Below are 16,062 nucleotides of genomic sequence, written 5' to 3' on the forward strand. Positions count from 1 at the left end.
AAGGGCGAACATTCCCCAGAATCAGGAACCAGTGTTGCTGGTCTTGCTTGCCTTGGCACGGGAAGTTGCGGGCGGGGCTGCAAGGCGGGAGAGGGAATAAAAGGCCCATAGATCGGAAAGGGAAGAATCAAGCTCCACTGTCAATGATGTAATGTAGACAGGATATTCCAGGGAGCCCACCAAAAATGCCTCCTAGAAATGGTACATGAGTCCAGCAAGGTTACAGGATGCAAAACACACCCATAAAAAATCGATTGCTTTTCGGTATACTGGTGATAAACACACGGGCAGTCCTGTTTACAAGTGCTGAAAAAAGAAACCATTTTGGTAGCTCTCCCAAAACACATGTAGGACTTGTATGCTGTATGCTACACAATTCTGATGAACGAAGACTTCCGGCCAAGATGGAGGCGTAGGTAGACACACTGTGCCTCCTCGCACAACCAAAAGAAGGACAACAACAAATTTAAAAACAAAAACCAACTAGAACTGACAGAAAATTGAACTGTATGGAAGTGTGACGACCAAAGAGTTAAAGAAGAAACATTCACCCACACTGGTAGGAAGTAGGGAGACAGGCAGCCAGGTGGAGAGGATTTGTGTCAGGGCGGCAGCTGGAGACCAGGTGAGGTGGCAACTGGGACAAGGTGAGGCAGCAGCTGGCAGAGTGGGTGGTCCTACATTTGTCTGTGGATAAAACCGGAGGATCAACTGGGGAGCGAGACAGACCGTGCAACCCAGGGTTCCAGCATGGGGAAAGAGACTCAAAACCTCTACTGCAAACACCTGTAGGGGGTGAGGCAGTAGCAGGAGAAACTCCCAGCTTCACAGGAGAGTTTGTTGGAGAGACCCACAGGGTNGGCAGCTGGAGACCAGGTGAGGTGGCAACTGGGACAAGGTGAGGCAGCAGCTGGCAGAGTGGGTGGTCCTACATTTGTCTGTGGATAAAACCGGAGGATCAACTGGGGAGCGAGACAGACCGCGCAACCCAGGGTTCCAGCACGGGGAAAGAGACTCAAAACCTCTACTGCAAACACCTGTAGGGGGCGAGGCAGTAGCAGGAGAAACTCCCAGCTTCACAGGAGAGTTCGTTGGAGAGACCCACAGGGTCCTAGAACGTACGCAAACCCACGTGCCCAGGAATCAGTGCCAGAAGGGCTCGATTTGCTTGTGGGTAGTGGTGGGAGTGGCTGAAAGTCGGCTGAGAGCCAAGCAAGCAGCACTGTTCCCTCTCTGGCCCCTCCCCACAGACAGCACCACAAGGCAGAGATGGCTGCCCCGCCCTGGTGAACACCTAAGGCTCCGCTTCTTCCTACAGAACATGTATGCTGAGACCAAAAAAAAAAAAAAAGGGCCCAAATGAAAGAACAGATCAAAGCTCCAGAAAAAATAAAACTGAGTGATGAAGAGATAGTCAAACTATCAGATGCAGAGTTCAAAGCACTGGTAATCAGGATGCTCACAGAACTGGTGGAGTATAGTTGCAAAATAGAAGAAAATGTGAAGGCTATGAAGAGTGAATTAAAGGAAAATGTACAGAGAACCAACAGCGAAGGGAAGGAAGCTGGGACTCAGATCAATGGTTTGGAGCAGGAGAAATAAACATTCAACCAGAACAGAATGAAGAAACAAGAATTCAAAAAAATAAGGAGAGGTTTAGGAACCTCCAGGACAACTTTAAACGTTCCAACATCTGAATCATAGGGGTGCCAGAAGGAGAAGAGGAAGAGAAAGAAATTGAAAACTTATTTTAACAAATAATGAAGGACAACTTTTCCAATCTGGCAAAGGAAATAGACTTCCAGGTAGTCCAGGAAGCTCAGAGAGTCCCAAAGAAGTTGGACCCAAGGAAGCACACACCAAGGCACATCATAATTACATTTCACAAGATTGCAGAAAAGAAAAGAATCTTAAAAGCAGTAAGAGAAAAGGAGATAGTTACCTACAAAGGAGTTCCCATCAGACTGTCAGCTGATTTCTTAAAAAAACCCCTCGCAGGCAAGAAGGGGCTGGAAAGAAGTATTTGAGGTCATGAAAGGCAAGGACCTACATCCAAGGTTACTCTATTCAGCAAAGCTTTCATTTAGAATGGAAGGGCAGATAAAGTGCTTCCCAGATAAGGTCAAGTTAAAGGCGTTCATCATTACCAAGCCCTTATTATACGAAATGTTAAAGGGACTTATCTAAGAAAAAGAAGATAAAAAATATGAACAGTAAGATGACAACACACTCATGACTATCAACAACCGAACCTAAAAAAACAGGAACAAACTAAGCCAACAACTGGAACAGGAACAGAATCACAGAAATGGAGATCACACGGAGGGTTATCAGTGGGGAGGGGGAACATGAGGGAAAAGGACAGGGAAAGAGAAGCATAAATGGAAGGCACAAAATCGACAGGGGGAGGTTAAGAGTACTGTGGGAAATGGAGAAGCCAAAGAACTTATACGTACGACCCATGGACATGAACTAAAAGGAGGGCATGTGGGTGGGAGGGAGTGTGCAGGCCGGAGGGGAATAAAGGGGGGAAATGGGACCACTCTAATAGCATAGTCAATAAAACATATTAAAAAACCAATTCTGATGAAAGTGGATCTAAATGACTAGAGGACCACATTTTGCTCAGTGATTGGAAACCCCAGCGTTGTGAAACTGTCATTGCTGCTTCAGCGCACACACTAGTTTGATACAATTCCTAACAAACCTCAACAGGATTTTTTTCTTGTAGGTATGAACAAGGCTGTTCTAAGATTTGTTTGGAAAGGCAAAGGGACTAGAACCGTGTATACATTTTTGAGGAGAAGAGTCTACCCGACCCCGGACTCGTTCTGAGGCTCGCGCGGCTGGGACGGCACCGAGAGGCAAATGGAAGGACAGCGGACCGACGGAGCGGAACGGAGAGCCCAGACACAGACCCACGCAGCGCGTGCTGCTGATTCTTGACAAAGATGCAAAAGCAGGTCAGTGAAAGAGAGGCGGCCTGCTCAGCAGCCGGTGCCGGAGCTCTTCTGCTCTCAAGGTCAGATCTGCCCAGCGGCAGGCTGCTGAGACCACGGGTGAGAGTGTCGGGGTGCCCACGTGCGGACACGTGAGGGTGGAGCCAGACAGAGCCGGCTCAGGAGCAGCCTGGGGCTGGAGGTACCCCAGTGCTGGGAGAGCAGAGGCAGGGCCTGCGTGCATGCCCACGCACATATGTGTGCACATGCAGACACACATATACATGTGCACACACACATGTACCCACAGACACGAGTGTGAATGCATGTATATACAGGCATGCATGTGTACAACACATGCTTGTGCATCTATGCATGTGCACACATGCAGGTGCACACACCTTCATGCATGCAAGTTTAAACATGTGTGCGTGCAAGTTTATACATGCACGTGTGCATATGGGTGTGATACCCATGTGTGTATGCATGTGTGTGTGCATGCCCATGTGTATATGTGTGCATGTGCCTGTGTATATTTGCATACCTGGGTGTGTGGTCTCTTACCGCAGAACCACCACTCGTGTGTCGGCCCAGCCCAGGAGGAAGGCAGCCCTGGAGATCTGGCCCCAGCCCCTCAGCTTCCCTTTCCTGGGCGGGGCTGGGGCGGAGGAAGGGGCGAGGCGGGGAGAGCTCTCTCCGGCACAGACTCCTGATACCTGCCCGAGAGAGGCGTCTCACGGGGAGAGGGTGCGTTTTAGGGAAACACGGAAGCGGGTGCTCGGAGAGCCCCTGGAAGGCGTGCGGAGCTTGCCAGGCAGCACGCTTGCAGGGCGGGATTTGGGGTCACTTAAGTGTCCGTCTTTTGGCCTGTCTGCATTTTCTAAAATTCCTACAGTAAACATCTACTACTCTGTAGGAACAACGGAACATCGCTTGAACAGTTGGCCCAGAGCCGGGATAAGTGTTTGGACGAACCGCCTCCCGCGTCACCCCTGACTGGGCTGTGTTCTCACGACTGTGGGCACCCAGGGGCTGTGGGGGAGGTGGCCCCGCTGTTGCTGGGACGATCGCCAGCTTCCTCGGGACTCCTGGGCTCCTGCCTTCGCCGCCTGAGTGCTAGAGCCTGTCTTTGCGGGGTGTGTGGGCTTTGTGGGCCCTCCCGGCCATGGGGTACTTTCTGGAGCCCATTCCCGCTCCCCAGAGCCCCTGGCCCACAGGCTCCTGCTTGTGACCACGTGGGCCTCGTGTGTGCTCACGTCCTGCCTCGGGTCCTGCGGCCTCTGGGCTCTCGGGCATGTCCCTTGTCCCCGGGGCCTGACGATAAGGGCAGTTTGGGCACCAGGCTCCTGGGCGAATCCCCCAGCCTCCTGGCCCCTCAGTCCCATGCAGGGGTGTTGCTGTGTGGGGCCGTCAAGGAACGGACCATGCGTGAGGCCTCTGAGGCACCCAGGGCCCATCCTGGCCCACTGAGGGAACCGAGCTCGTGTCGGTTACGATTGTTGTCATTACTGTCTGTGCAGTGGGGCTGTTGGGCACAGGGTAATGTCCTCGGAGATGTCCAGGTCTGAACCCCCAGGCCCTGTGGACCTGTCAGGTCGTGTGGCAGCAAGGAGCCAAGGCTGCTCATGAGCTGACCTTGACATAGGGAGAGTGTCCTGGATTATGCAGGGGGACCCGATGTCATCGCAGGGGCCCTGGGAGTGGAAGAAGGTGGCACGAAGCAGAGATGACATGCGATGGTGACACACGCAGGCAGGGTCAGAGGGACACTGGGGTGTCCTGAAGGAGCAGGCCTGTCATCATCCCGATTCCAGCCTGTGACACTGCGTCAGCCCACCCTCTGAACTGCACGGTTGGAAGATGGCTCGTCGTACGAGGGTGACAGGGGAGTACAGGGCAGTTCTCCACTCTTCTTACCCGAGAAAGGGCTGGGTGGACGGGCGAGGCCTCCAGCAGCCAGTGTTTGCGGAGGGCTTGAGCTGTGGGTCTCCCGGGCCCCCCAGAGGCCGGCCCCCCGCCCATGTCGTCTCTGAGGGCGTGGGTCTGGCGCTTTGGCGTGGGGCAGCCTTGATCTGCTGGGGTCCGATCTGCTGGGCAGCACTTCCCCGGCACCCGCCACCCTCCTGGATGCGTAGGGGCAGGGGCCTCCTTGAGTGTGCAAAGGGGGAAGCCCACCTCCACCTGCCCGGAGCACAGAGCGGGCTGCGCCCTGGACAGCGAGGCTGCGTGCTGAGGAGCACCCCAAACCTCCGCGGGCCCGGTCGGGGGACAGTGCCCGAGCGGAGGTGGCTCAGGGACACAGGTCTGAGGGGTGCGTGTGCTCAGCAGCGGGGAACGGGAGAGATCGGCAGCCGCTCTCATTACAAGCTCCTCTTTGGCTGTGATGTCCCAGCTTCAGAAGTCCTGCCAGGGAAGTGGCAGGGGAGGGACAGCCCTCGCGGAGCTGGCTGTGATGGAGAACCCGTTGGGGGGCATCCGGGAGCCCCGGCCACCCCACCTGCTCTGGCTTTGGCTGGCTGGGTCAGCAGGGCGGGGCGGGGGACATGCCCTCCTGGGGGACCACCTGAGCTCCCCAGCTGTCCTAACTTCATCCAGGGTCTCGAGCCGACGGCTCCAGGAACAACCGCCGGGCCCAGCACTGCCCCCCGCACGTGACCTGTGTCAGATCATCAGCCCCCCCACCTCTCAACGAAGTGGGGACTATCACCGGGGAAACTGAGGCACAGAGAGGTGATTCGAGTTCCTCAAGGTCACACAGCCAAGAACGTAGCAGAGCCGAGACTCACGCTCAGGCGAGGGTCTCTGGCGCTCATGCTGAGTCCAGGGGTGAGTGTCCAGGTGGGGCAGGCAGGGGTCCCGGGTCTGGCTCTGAGTCACAGTCACTGGAATGAGAGGTGCCTCCAGCATTCATTTCTCTCCAGGATTTAGGGGTGCACCATGAATTTTATGTTAAACGTAGGACCACATGAGGAGTGAAATGCAAAGTGAGCCGGAACTTTAAAGTTCAGACAGGAAACTTCCGAGAGGGCGGGGCTTGGGGTCCCCGAGCAGCCGAGGTCTGGCCCCTCCCTGCGTTTGGAGTGTCTCTAAAGGCAACAGGGCACAAGTCAGGCAGTGGGGGCCGTGGCGAAGGTGGGGTTCTCAGCCTGTGGGGTTTTCACAGCAACTTTCTTGACGCCCCCACCCTGACCTCCCCCACCCCAGGGAGGGTGCTCAGGGCCCTCGGGGGACCAGAGGCCACCCTGTCTGTGGCCTCACCCAGGCAGTGGTGGGGTCTGGGCTTGGGGTGCAGCTGTGGCAGTGGCCCCAGGTGGCAGATGGGTGCTCTTGTCCGTGGAGTGGGAGGGCCACATAAGCACCTCTAATGAGGGGCGGGGGGAGGAGCGCAGGGTCTGCAGGGAACTTGCAAATACTCCTCTGCTCCAGGGCCCAGAGCATCTTTCTAAGGAGGAGAACTCAGTGCCTTGGGAGGAGCTGGATCCGAGGGGCGGACCGAGGCCTGGGGGTGGGGGGTGGTTTAAAGGGCTGCTTCCCAGGCTGGGCTGATGCTCCCGGGACGTCGGCCTTCCCTGTCCCCATTCTCTGCGCATTTCAGGACCCTTCTTCTTAACCCCACACCCCGGTTGGGTTCCCCCCTCCAACCCCAGAACAAGGTCTGGGGGCGGAGGCCTCTCTGCTGGTTCCAGGAGCCCCCGTCGGGTTGCTGGTTTGCCAGGGCTGCTGTCACGGAGCACCAGGCTGGGTGGCCAAAACAGCCCACCTGTGTTGGTCTAGAGAGGTCCAAGGCCGAGGTGTCGGCAGGGCTGGTCTCTTTGGAGGGCTGTGAAGAAGAGTTGGCCCCCTGAGCCGCCCCCTTCCACATGCGCCTGTGTGTCCCGAACAGCCCCTTCATGGGGACACGTCATGTTGGATCAGGGCCCTCCCTAATGGCCTGGCCCTGACTTGGCCATCTGCAAAGACCCTGTTTCCAAATCAGGTCACAGTCACTGGTACTTGGGATTAGGACTTCAGAACCTTTTGAGGGGTCACAGGCGACCCCATACCATAAATGGAAGGAGCACCTGTGCTCGGCAGGGAAGAGATGGCAAGCGATTCTGGGCAAACTTGTTTTCCGAGAGACGCCTGGGCTGAGGGCCCTGTCACAGGGCCTCCTTGCTGCTCTGCCCCGAGACAGGGGAGGGTGTTTTTCTCAGAGGACGGAGGGCTGGGAGCCAGATGCGCAGTGGGGGAGACAGGGCTTCGGGAGCAGAGAACTGAGCCCCGGCTTTGTGGGGGGCCGGGTTGCCCCTCTATCCTTCCTGACTCTGGAAAAGTTACCTAATCTCTCTGAGACCCCTTTCTGGTACAGAAGGGACACATGGGGGGGGGGTCTCTCTGTCCTGTGGTTCTTTGCCAGCCACCCTTAGGGACTGTGGCTCTCACTGCCAGAGTTCGGTGAAAAGGAAAGGAACTATTTGTTCAAAAGCATGCAGATGTAGGGTAATGGTAGAACATCACTGTTAAAACTCCCAAAGCCCCTTAGAACACCCACAAACACCCCAGTCCTGCCTTCCCCACTTTGCCCAGTTGGGCCAGTCAGGGGCACCGTGTCTCGGGAGAAGAAATAGAAGTCCGCGGCTCGGCTAGACTCCGGGTCCCTCCCATCGTCCGTGCTCGGCCGGCAGGCCTCCGCGGTTCCCAGCACCACCAACTGTGTCATCGCCTCGACCTCCCGTTCTCAACCCCAAACCATGTGGCACCTCCTCACGGCTGCCCAGCGAGGGTCCGCTCACCTCCTTCCTTCCCGCCAGGTCCCGCCTTGTCCCTCCTGCAATGTCTCTGCTACGTTCTTCCCAACCCCTAAGGGAGAGCTGTGCACGGCTGCTGCGTCTTGCTGTCCGGCTTTCTAGGCCACGTGGTCAAGGGGGCCCCCCTCTCTGCCCCAAAACAGCGGGTTAGACCCCAGCACGGCTGCCAGACCCGGTTTAAATCCCGGCGCGGATCTTCCTCCGCAGCCCATTTCCCACCCCTCCCGCCATCAGCTCCGCCCCCCAGCGCTCCCGCAGTTTCTGCCTTTCTGGGCAGCCGAAGTCAGTCTGGGCAGGCGTGGCCCCGTGGGGAGGGCCCCGTGGGGAGCAGCGAACCCCCCAAGCTTCCACGCAGGCACCGTGACTGGGGCCCTTTGTCTCCTCCCACTGCCTGGGCCACAGAGTGCTGCCCCCCTAAAGCAGGCTGGTGGGGTTGGCTAAGGGGGTGGGGATGTCTCTGGTCTCCCCAGGGTTCCACGCTGGGGAGACACTGATGTGGCCCTGGAGTCCCCCCAGAGAACATAGCCCACAGCCCTCTGCAGCGGAGGACCGTGTCCTGGGGTGGCAGTGTGACTCCCTTTGACCCCTGTGCCAGCTGCACCCCGAGATCCCCACTGGCCCGTGGCTCCGGCACGGACACTCAGAGGAGCTGGCGGCTGGCACCACCAGACAGCTCCGCAGGTCCAGCCACAGGGGCGGGTGCCTTCCGAGCTGACTTCCCGTGGAGAGCTGCTGGCTGGCTCTGCACACCGCTCCTCACAGTGTGAGCTGAACATCCTCTTATTTGGAATAACACCGACTTACACACTGAGCGGCTCCAGAGGAGGGAAATTTAATAAGGCGCCAACTGAGTAAATGCCAGTCGTTTTAACAGTGTAACTTAAATGGCCAGGTGGGTAAACGTTTGGAGAAAGGCGCCCTTCTGGGGTCTGCCGTCTTTGCGGGTCTGCCGGGTGCTGCCCCGCGAACGCGCTCCCAGAGCTGTGCCCCAGCACCCCATGCCCCACGACCCTGCTGCACACAGGCTGGGGTCTAGGGTGCTGGGTGGGACGGCAGTGCCCGAGAACCCCTCACTGGTAGGCAGCCTCAGCGCCAGCTCTGTGCTCGGGACATGAGGCTCAGGGCCCGGGGTCCCTGCCTGTGGCCCCGGGGTCCCTGCCTGTGGCCCCGGTCAGGGGTGGGACAGCAGGGCTCTGCGTGACTTGGTCCCTGCTGCGGTGGGCCTGGGGCAGTGTCCTGTGCCTGAGGTGCCACTTGCTGTGTTTTGGGAAGGATCTTGGGCCTCAGCCCAGTTACTGGTGAATGGGGGTGGCTTTGAGGTGCCCACTGGGTGCCTGGCTGCTAGCTGGCTTCTCCTGCCTGCCGCTGCCTCTCTTCACTCCTGACCACCTGCTAAAGGTGCTGGGTGCTGGCTAGGCTGCTCCTCCCGTCCCACTCCAACACCCTCCTGGGAGGGTCTCCCACAGGGGCCCCCTGGACCAGCACCTTCCCTCTTCCGGATCTGGGAGAAAGCCCCTGTGGTGGTGCAATGCCCCATGGCTGCCACCAGGGGTCACCAGACCCACAGCGGGCTGGCGGGTGGATGCTGGTGGCCCAGGAGTGAGGCGGCAGGGGCCGGCAGCCTGGGAAGAAGACAGCAACAGCCGGGATGCGGGTTTTGGTTAGGGTCTCAGAGGCCAGCCCTGCCCGGGCCTGTGGCCAGCTGAGCTGTGAACTTTGGTGGCTGGAGAGCCCTATGGGATCAGCAGTCTTGCAAGAGCTTCAGACTCTGGGAGTCCCTGGACCTGACCCAGGTGGCTCTCTGGAGACAGGAGGCCCGGCACAGTGCTGGAGAACGTGCTGGCCTCTGCCGCTGTTCCGAGCTGGCTCTGAGTCCTGAGTGGACGTGGCTGCCCCTCTGCCTCCCCGAGCCTCGGTGTCCCGCCCGGAAGACGGAGGAAACCACTGAAGGGCCGCAGGGGGAGTGGATGCCAGCGCTGAGCCCGGGCCTGGTGTGGCGCCGCCCCCGGCCCGACCGCCGCTCTCCCGCCAACAGAGTTTTCAGGGGGACCGTCCTTCTGTTAACATCTCCTCCAAGAGGCTGCGTGGCTCCTGCTGGCTCTTAATGTTCCTAATCTCCTGTTGGCTATTCCTGGGGTTTCAGCTAAATAAGCATTTCCAATTAAAGCTCTCGCCTCGGCTCTTAGTTGGGTTGCCACGGCAACCGGGGGGGGAACTTTTCTTCTTCGCTGGAATGTGTGCACGTGTGTGAATCCATGTGGGTCTCTGCCTGTGTGTCACTGTGACCGAGTTCACCCCGGAGCTGTCGGGGGTGGGGGAGAGAGGGCTTGGAGGGGGGCAGGAGTGCCAGAGGCTCCTCTGCATGGTCCCTTTGCCCCAGGCAAGGCTCTGTCCGAGAGTGGGAGGCAAATGCGGATTTTTCTGGGGGAACTTGGTGTCCCCAGCAATGGTCTCAAGGCCTCTATCTGGCCAGGATGGTGGGACGAAGCTGTGCTGGGGGGTGGACGGCCCTGCCAGGTGTCTAGAGCATCACGGGGGTTTGTGACCGTCTCAGTGTGTGTCTCTCTGTGTGTATTTGTGTCTGTGTGTGTCTCAAGTTGGCCCTGGAGCTGAGTCTCAGACAGAGGATTCTGAACTGGGCTCAGGACCGGGGTTGAGGGAGGCCCAGGAGGCACTGAGTGGCAGGCAGAGTGGGGAGGCCGCGCCTGCGGGCTGGGTTCTCTGTGCCCGTCCCGCCGACTCCCGGTACCTCCCGGACAGAGGCCTGCTGCTCCGTGCTCGGATCGCTGGGACGCTTTCAGGAGGGAGTGTCAGATTAGTGTGCGCAAAACTACGTACGTAAGTAAATAAATAACTAAACAGGAGAGAAAGAGAGAACTCATCCGCATACACAAGACACAGGCACGCTGTTGCACACTCTTGCTCATGCACACTCACGCACAGACAGCCGGACCCAGGGGAGGCGGGCTCTGACCTCGTCCAGGTCTGCACTGCCCTGGGGACCCTCCCTCTGCCCGGTGGAAAGGGCGTCCCTCGGAGGCCTCAGGGCAGGGGTGACCCAGCTTTTCCCTGGCCGTGTGCAGATGGCAGATCCGGTAGGTAGGTCCCCACCCACTGCCCCATCCATCAGTCCATTCATCTGTCCGTCCATCCGTCTACTCCTCCTTCCTTCCTTCCTTCCTTCAAAAATGTACTTGTAGAAAGTGCTGTTCAAACCATGAATCCATCGCCATGAAAACACAGGCAAAAATCATGGCCTCATGAGTACTTCCACCTATTTGTCCATCTATCATCTACATCTGTCTGTCTGTCATCTATCCATCCAGCAACTATTATTTCTCTATCTATCCATCTATCTGTCCATCTACCTATCTACTCTCTCTGTCTGTCCTTTACGACACAGCCGGGCTCTGGCCCCATGACAGGAACAGGGGCTGTGTCACCCCTGGGGACAGGGTTAGAGACGGCCCTGGGTTGGCCCCATTCCCTTTCCTCCTCCGGGGTCTTCTGGGGTTCCCGCTCCCACCCTCGGGGCCGCCAGTGCCTGTCCGACCCCACCCTTCTGCACCTGGGACCCCGAAGTAGCTCTTTAATTTAGCTGAAAAATTTGATCAGCTGGAAGGTGAAAGGAATCACACTTTAATCTCAACTGCTGTGATTGGTAGGGAGGTGGAACATCTGTGTGACAGCTGTTCCTCTTGTCACAGCTGGCCTGTGTGTCGTGTGCTGGAGACACGAGAAGACAGTTTCTGAGGAGTTCCATTCGGTTCTGCCCAGAAGGACCCCGGCACTGGGGCCACAGGCTTGCCACACAGCGGGAAGGACGCTCTGCCGTGGGACGAGAACACACCGCAGGGAGTTCTCTCACCGCCGGAGGAGCAGGTGCGCCCGTGGCACCGGGCTTGGACCTGCAGGGCCCCTTGGGGATGGAGCGCCGAGAGGGCCGCTCTGGAAGCCTGGAGGCCGGGTACAGCTGGCTCCGTAGGCTGTGTCCTCTCAGGTCCTGGCTCAGCCCTGGTTATAAGTGTCCCCGTCCGCCTGTGTTTCAGGTCTCCCTGCCCTGTAGGTGGGTGGAGGGAGCCAGGTTGGGGGTGGGGTCCCCACAGGCCGGCTCTGCCTCCGAGCCACGGAGCTCTGCATGCAGCTCAGGTGAGCGCTTCACCAGGGCCTGTCTGGGGCCCAGGCCTTTGAAAGGAATCTGCTTGTATGTCTGTTTCGACGGCCCCTTTGACTCGGTTTCCAGCACTGAATTTGCTTTGGGATGGAGTTGATTGGAGACGTGGGAAGTGGGGTGGGGGTGGGCTCCGGGGAGAGGGTCTCCCACCCTCCGCTCCAGCTTGGCAGAGTGCGGGGCCTCCCGGGATGGCTGCGAGGGGCAGGGGTTGGAAGGCGGGGCTCACGTTCCACATCAGCCTCCAGCTTTGTGAGGATCACTCCGGCCAAGGGCTTCGGCCGGTGGGAACAGCCGGATTGTTGGCTGCATGGCGGAGCCGGAGACTGGGAGGCACCGCCTCCTAGAGGAGGCAGGTGGGGGCCCGGGTGGGGCGGTCAGGGCTGTGGGTGCTCTCCCGCCGGTCAGCTGGGTGTCAGAGAGGGTCTTCCTCCATGAGGGTCCCCCCAAGGCATGACTCAAGAGAGGAAGGGAACTGGTGAGTGGACAAGGGACGCCTGGCTGCCTCCTTGCTCCCAAACCCCCAGCCAGTCACCCTCCTCCGTCCCAGGTAACACCTGCTGCTCCCATACCCTTGAGCCCACCGTTACTTGTCTGAGCTGACTAGCTGGGATCCTTCATGGTGGCCTGGAGTGGACCTGAGAGCGAGGGTCCTCTCTGAGCCCAGGGAGTTTGGGCACTAGCGTCTTACCCTCTGTGATCTGCCTGGCATACCCTTGCCTGCAGAGCTGACCCGAGGCGGGGAGCACCCAAAAGTAGAGAGACATCCCAGGGGTCTCCTTGGGTGGAACAGGCCCCGGGCCTCACTGCTGATTAGAGGACGTGATGAGTGTGGGCCAGACGGTGCGTCTCTCATGCAGAGATGCGGGTTCAGGCTCCGAGATGAAGCTCCCACCGCGATACACACGATTTGGGCCTCTGAACTGAAGCATCGCCTCACAGTTTGCCCTGCAAACCTTCTCGATCCAATGTCACTGAATGGTGGGTGCTTCTCATGGCTTTGTTCCCAGGAAAATCTTCCAGAAATCCCGGCTTTGAGAAGAGGTGGGAGGGCCAGTCCAGCTGGCTCTGCCCGTCCCCTTGGACGGGTGAAAGCCCCTGTAAGAACAGTCGGTCGGGTCTGAGCTCCTGGTATGTGTGGGGGCGGGGCTCTGTCGGAGGCCAGAGAAGAGAGCAGAGGAGAGACGGTGGGTCGGCGAGCTCAGTGGGGGCCAGAACCGGGAGCAGGTGGGCATCTGACGGCAGAAACCTTAGGGACTTGTAGAAATCCGGGCTGGGCGCAGACCTGAGGAAGGCACCGGATCCATTTTACCGAAATGCAGAGGACAAAGTGTTCTTGGCCTGTACCTGGGTTGCCAGTGACCACAGGGTTATTCCACAGGCCTCACCTGGCCTACCTGTGTGCCTGAGCCTGCAGAGCACCCAGCAGGTCTGTGGCTGCAGGGACGGGAGTCCGCTGCCTGCCGCCCCCTGCGGGTCCCACTTTGGAGTCAGCACGTTCTGACCGCGGCTGCGGGTGAGCCCTCAGGGGTGCGGCACAGATGTGGGGGCTGGTCTGCAGAGCAGAAGAGAGCCAAGGGGACCCCACCCAGATGGAGGACAGGACAGGAGAGTGAGGCGGTCAGCCCTTTGTGAGGACAGAGGAGCATGATCCCGTCCGTCTGTCCTCCCACCCACTCATTCATTCACTCATCCTCCCATCTGTCCATCTGTCCTTCCATCCATCCAGCCTCCATCCATCCACCCACTCATTCATCCACTCATCCACCCATCTGTCCATCTGTCCTTCCACCCACCCCTCCATTTATCTTCTACTCACNCTTTGTGAGGACAGAGGAGCATGATCCCGTCCGTCTGTCCTCCCACCCACTCATTCATTCACTCATCCTCCCATCTGTCCATCTGTCCTTCCATCCATCCAGCCTCCATCCATCCACCCACTCATTCATCCACTCATCCATCCACACATCTATCCGTTCATCCATCCATCCATCCCACCCATCCATCCACCCATCTGTCCATCTGTCCTTCCTTCCATCCATCCACCCACTCATTCATTCACTCATCCACCCATCTGTCCATCTGTCCTTCCATCCACCCCTCCATTTATCATCTACTCACTCACTCATTCATCCACTCATCCATCTGTCCATCAGTCCATCCATCCATCCATCCACCCACCCACTCATTCATTCGCTCATTTGTCCACCCATCTGTGTCTCCAGCTCCCAAGGCTGTTTACTGTTCAAACCCCCCTGAAAAGGTAATCTGGGACACACACTGTCTCCGCCTCTCCCAGTCGTGCCGACACACGAGAGCCCTGGAGAGCTGCGGCCCAGCGGGGAGGAGCCCTGCCTTGCCGAGCCTGCTCCTGAGTGGGGGCAGTCGTGACGCCCGCCCCAGAGGGACTCGTGAAGCCAGGTGTGGACGTGAGCCGCTCCTCCCCACCCCACCACCCCCACAGCCCCGCCCCCGATGGGAGGGTGGAGGGGAGCTCGGGTGTGCAGACCTGGGGCATGGTACCCATCTCTGGTCGCTTCCTGAACCTTCCTGCGGGTTTGGAGTGGCCCCAGTCTCCAGCACAGGCTGCCGCGACCCCGCCCCAGGCCAGGTGCCCAGGGCCCCGAGGCACCCCCTGCCCCAGCGGGGTGTGAGAGGTGACTGACAGCCGGAGAGGAACGCGAAGAGCCTCCACTGCTTCATTGTTCGCCGCTCCTGTAAAGCGATCCGCGTTTCTAGCTGCTAATGAAGGATTACGGATGTGTCAGAAAAAACCCACAAAACCGTTATTCTTCGCACTCGGATTGTTAATTAAATTCCGAAGCTCCATTTTCAGGTTTTAATTAATAGCACAGGGTCTTGCTCGGCATGTTGTCCTCACATGCGGTCTCTCCCTCTGCCCCTCTCCAGCGAAGCCCTGGGGACAGGTGTCTGTGTGGCGGGTCCCGAGGCCCCGTCTGGAGGGGCCTCTGGGGCCTGGACGCCTCCTCTGAGGGTGACCGGGCTGCCTCGTGGTGGGGCCGCCGGCTCAGACCCGGGGGCCCTTTCCTCCTCTGTGTCTGTGGACTAGACTGTCGGCGGGTCACCCTCATGCCCGGGCTGGGGTGCAGGCTGGCCGCGGGAGGGGTGTCTGCCACGTGCAAGATGCTTTCTCCACGACGGCTGAAATCGCCGCAGAAGAGCAACGTGCGGGCGGAGCTCAGGCTTGTTTTCACTCGTGGATCTTGGCAGAGCACCTGCCGGGTGCTGGGTGGCGGGCCCTGGGCCTGGAATCGGGGTGAGGAGGGTGGGCGTCGGTTTTGCTGTCTACACAGGTGAAGGGGAGGCGTCTGATCCCCACCGTTTTCCACTGGCCACCCTGTTGCTGGATCTGGGTCCTGGGAAGGGCAGGACCCAAGCTCTCCTCTGGCGTTTCTTGGTGTCCCAGCCATGCCCGCCATACGGGGCAGTGGGCACCAGGTCTGGTTTGGACGGAGTCAGGCCTGTGAGGCAGCCTCGTAAAGCGATGGCTCTTAACCCCCCCCACCCCCGAAACCCCAGGCACCTGCAGTGGAGGCCTCGAACGTTACACTCCCACGGAACACCCACAGCTCATGCAGCACGGCGATGTGAGGAAGAGGTTGGGGGGTTTGTTCAGGGTCACCCCGTGGACTGGGGTGTGTGGCCTAAAGACCCCGGGTGCTGCCCGGAGGGCTCAGGGAGACAGCTGCCCCTTGACGCAGGGCTGGGGGAAGACTTCAGGGAGGAGGCGGCGTGCTGTCTCCTGAAGGTCGAGTTCCATTTTCAAGATGATAATAGACCTGGGGCGAGGTCTGAAGAAGTAAGACCTCCGAGCGTCTCTTCTGCCAGAGACGAACCCCACCATCCTGTGGGCTCAATGGGGAGCCGGTGTCGGGCGCAACACTCTCCCCCTCGGCGTCTGTGGAAGGGATGAGTGGGGGTGTGCCTGTATTTTTCTCTGTCTCTTTTGAAAAGAGGCCCTGAGCTCCCCCTCTCACCAGGGGCTACTTTGCCCTCTGAGGGGGTCCGTGTCCATGTCTGCAGACATTTTGGTCGTCCCAGTGGGTTGTGGGTAGAGGTGAGGGCTGGGCCGCTAAACATCCTGGGATGTGCAGGATAAAGGTCTCCTTGACAAAGCTGTAGGCCCCCCAGGGTCAGCAGTGCT

This window comes from Sturnira hondurensis, unplaced genomic scaffold, assembly GCF_014824575.4.
Source record: "Sturnira hondurensis isolate 20B ecotype Veracruz unplaced genomic scaffold, ASM1482457v3 Scaffold0013931, whole genome shotgun sequence".
NCBI lineage: Eukaryota > Metazoa > Chordata > Mammalia > Chiroptera > Phyllostomidae > Sturnira > Sturnira hondurensis.